We start from the raw sequence: 3639 nt of genomic DNA, 5'->3' as shown, positions 1-3639 counted from the left end.
CTCATCATGGGAAAGTACCAATGTGTTTCTTCATTGGTTGATGGAAGAAACATCTTACAAAAACTCTCCAGATTATTGACTTTTTAAAGTTTTTCTAGGAAACGTTCTAGATGAATGCTTATTAGCCTTTGTCAGTATATACTTTTGCAATGTGTCTCTGTGGCGCAATCAGTTAGCGTGTTCGGTTATTAACCAAAAGGTTGGTGGTTCAATCCTACCCAGGGACGTAATTTTCCTTGTTATCAGATTTTGGTGATCTTTAAGTAGACAAGTCAAAATTTCAAACCCCCTCTTATGGTGTAGGGTACCTGGCCTTCTCTGATGTAATCAGAGTTAGATTTGATTAAGTGATTTTATAAAAGAACAGCTAGGAAGCACAACTTAGCAGTGGGTTGCAGAGAAAAAGAAATACGCTTGCAGAAAAATCCAATTGAGTGATTAAACAGCTCTTCATTTTCTGGCTTTATTTTTATGCTAACAAATTTGTTCTCTGAAAAGTGTCCACAAAGCCAAGTATCTGATTAACACCTTTGTAGGGATGGTTTTTCACTTATTACTAAATTAAACTTGCTTCATTGGAAAGGCATCAAGTGATGTCATCCAAGCAGTGGGTCAAAGTTGGCTTCATCCCTCGTCTGCTTATGAAAAGAGAAAAGGGATATGCAGGGCATGGCGGCCTTTTGCGACGCTTGGATGACCCCTAGTTCGCATTAAACACCCCACCCTCCTTCGGTGTGGGGCTCATGTTGGCCATGCCCCAGCCCCTAAAGCATTCAAGCTGATTTCTTGCAGCAGCTGGGTACTGTAACAGCTCCAGAGCTGCTCTGTAAGGCAAGTAAAAGGGTGTGGGCCCTGCAGCACTACCTGTAGTTTGCATTGTGCATTGGAAGGCACAAAGTAAGCAGACGGGAGGAGAAGTCAGGATAGTGCACAAGGTTATAGAAGGGATGGGCTCAAGAAAAGAGAAGTGGAAACAGACAGCATACTAGGCTGGAGAGAGACCTGAGACAAAGAGATCTGAATTATACGAGAGCCGTCCAGGGGAAACACAAATTATGCAGTCAAGTTTCCCACATTTGGGGAAATCGCAAGGGGCAGCACACCCAGAGTGCAATGGGTGAGCCTTGCCCTGGGAGAAGCACCTTCATGATCATAGTATCTCACCTGGCAGGTTAGTAGGAGTTGGGCTAGAGCTGGGGAGGGTCGCTGCTCGGGCACTACCTTTCAAGTGAAGGAGATCCAACTGAGGCAGCACAAGGGAACTCTCAAAAGAAGAACAAGGCTAGAGGAAGATCTGAGACAAAGAAATCTGACTTTTACCAGAGCTGACCAGAGGAAAGCACAAACACAGTCCACCACTACCACAAATAATGCAGTCGAGTTTCCCACATTTGGGGAAATCACAGGGGTCAGCATACCCAGAATGCAATGAATGAACCTCACCCTGGGAGAACAATCTTCATGACAATAGTATCTCCTATGCAAAATAAGTATGATTTGGGATAGGGCTGGGGAGGGCCGTTGCTCAGGCACATCTCTGTCAAGTAAAGGAGATTCAACTGAGGCAGCACAAGGGAACTCTCATCTGGGGACAACAACTGCAGGGAGAACACATATTTTCAGATGAACATGGGGTGGCAGAAGGCTGCCTAATACTGAAGCACCCCCAAACAACAAACCAAATGCAACAACTAGTGCAAGCATTCCTGGGGGATGGCCTGCAGCAGATGGATTTGAATATGGTGATGTCTTCCAAGCAGTGGGTCAAAGTTGGCTTCAACCCTCGTCTGCATATGAAAAGAGAAAAGGAGCGTGCAGGGCATGGAGGCCTTTTGTGGTGCTTGGATGACCCCTAGTTCGCATTAAGCACCCCCACCCTCCTTCGGTGTGGGGCTCATGTTGGCCATTCCCCAGCCCCTGAAGCATTCAAGCTGATTTCTTGCAGCAGCTGGGCACTGTAACAGCTCCAGAGCTGCTCTGTAAAGCAAGTAAAAGGGTGTGGGCCCTGCAGCACTACCCGTAGTTTGCATTGTGCATTGGGAGGCACAAAGTAAGCAGACGGGAGGAGAAGTCAGGATAGTGCACAAGGGTATAGAAGGGAGGGGCTCAAGAAAAAAGAAGTGGAACCAGACAGCAAACTAGGCTGGAGAGAGACCTGAGACAAAGAGATCTGAATTACATGAGAGCCGACCAGGGAAAACTCAAATTATGCAGTCAAGTTTCCCACATTTGGGGAAATCGCAGGGGCAGCACACCCAGAGTGCAATGGGTGAGCCTTGCCCTGGGAGAAGCAACTTCATGATCATAGTATCTCACCTGGCAGGTAAGTAGGAGTTGGGCTAGAGCTGGGGAGGGTCGCTGCTCGGGCACCCCCCTGTCAAGTGAAGGAGATCCAACTGAGGCAGCACAAGGGAACTCTCGAAAGAAGACAAAGGCTAGAGGAAGATCTGAGACAAAGAAATCTGACTTTTACCAGAGCTGACCAGAGGAAAGCACAAACACAGTCCCCCACTACCACAAATAATGCAGTCGAGTTTCCCACATTTGGGGAAATCACAGGGGTCAGCATACCCAGAATGCAATGAATGAACCTAACCCTGGGAGAACAATCTTCATGACCATGGTATCTCCTATGCAAAATAAGTATGATTTGGGATAGGGCTGGGGAGGGCCGTTGCTCAGGCACATCTCTGTCAAGTAAGTTGCATTTGATTTGTTGTTTGGGGGTGCTTTAGTATTAGGCAGCCTTCTGCCCTACCATGTTCATCTGAAAATATGTGTTCTCCCTGCAGTTGTTGTCCCCAGATGAGAGTTCCCTTGTGCTGCCTCAGTTGAATCTCCTTTTGGAGAAGACCTCAATAAGATTGTAGCTGATCTGGCTACTGCTAAAACAGCTTGCCTACCTAGTATGACTCCTACCACGCAGAAGGCTAAAAGTACTTTTCTTGGCCCTTTCATCCTCCAGGTAAAGCGTACCCAAGGTCAGGCATACCCAAAGCAAGCTCATGTTTCCAGACCTGCCAAGCCCAGACTGAAGCAATCCTGGGCTGCCCATCAGCCTGCTTCCAAAACGGACAAGCCTGCCGCATGACGGTGCAGGCCTCCCTCTGGGGGATCCCAGGGTGGGGGGCCCGACTTCTAGGTTTGGCAAAGAAAGGTATAATTCTAAGCTAGAGAATTCTGTTTGGAGCTCACCTTGTACTTTGTGAAGAAATAATCAGCATTGTGGCTGAGCAGATACATGTAGTGTGTGGCTGCAAACTGCATGGATCTGCTGCGTTGTAATGCTGATTCTTTTTTTTTGCAAAGTACCAATAGCTTCATATAATGTTCACAATTTTTATGCAGGATCAAATAGCTCAATAGGTAGGGTGTTTGATTAGAATTCAACAGGTTATAGGTTTGAATCCTGGGTATGGTAGTTTGAGATGTGTTATTTAATAAAGTATGTTGTTCTGACTGCCGGCATCCTATCACCTGGGATATCATACTAAATAAATGGAGTTGATCAAATTTTTTTTTTTTTTTAACTAGGGACAATTTCCAGATACTTCTCTTTATAACTGAGATTGCCCCCTGGAACTTCACATCAGTTGACAACTATGCATGAGTGGGCAGTGCTTGCCCTGGATCTGTCCA

General features: G+C 46.3%; 4 non-coding genes across 4 annotated transcripts; all 4 read right to left on the bottom strand.

The window, feature by feature from the left end:
• Positions 1-1015: 1015 nt before the first annotated feature.
• Positions 1016-1179, bottom strand: LOC135000643 (U1 spliceosomal RNA). Its single transcript, XR_010202488.1, has one exon. It is a non-coding gene; the product is annotated as a U1 spliceosomal RNA (small nuclear RNA).
• Positions 1180-1330: 151 nt separating this feature from the next.
• Positions 1331-1494, bottom strand: LOC135000630 (U1 spliceosomal RNA). The gene has a single exon (XR_010202476.1). It is a non-coding gene; the product is annotated as a U1 spliceosomal RNA (small nuclear RNA).
• A 674-nt stretch (positions 1495-2168) lies between these two features.
• Positions 2169-2331, bottom strand: LOC135000651 (U1 spliceosomal RNA). Its single transcript, XR_010202496.1, has one exon. It is a non-coding gene; the product is annotated as a U1 spliceosomal RNA (small nuclear RNA).
• Positions 2332-2483: 152 nt separating this feature from the next.
• LOC135000629 (U1 spliceosomal RNA) lies at positions 2484-2647 on the bottom strand. The gene has a single exon (XR_010202475.1). It is a non-coding gene; the product is annotated as a U1 spliceosomal RNA (small nuclear RNA).
• Positions 2648-3639: the final 992 nt, after the last annotated feature.

The sequence above is a fragment of the Pseudophryne corroboree genome, unplaced genomic scaffold (assembly GCF_028390025.1).
Source record: "Pseudophryne corroboree isolate aPseCor3 unplaced genomic scaffold, aPseCor3.hap2 scaffold_1557, whole genome shotgun sequence".
NCBI classification, from domain to species: Eukaryota; Metazoa; Chordata; class Amphibia; order Anura; family Myobatrachidae; genus Pseudophryne; species Pseudophryne corroboree.
Note: the sequence above shows the minus strand (reverse complement) of the source record. Positions and strands in the feature narration are given on the sequence as shown.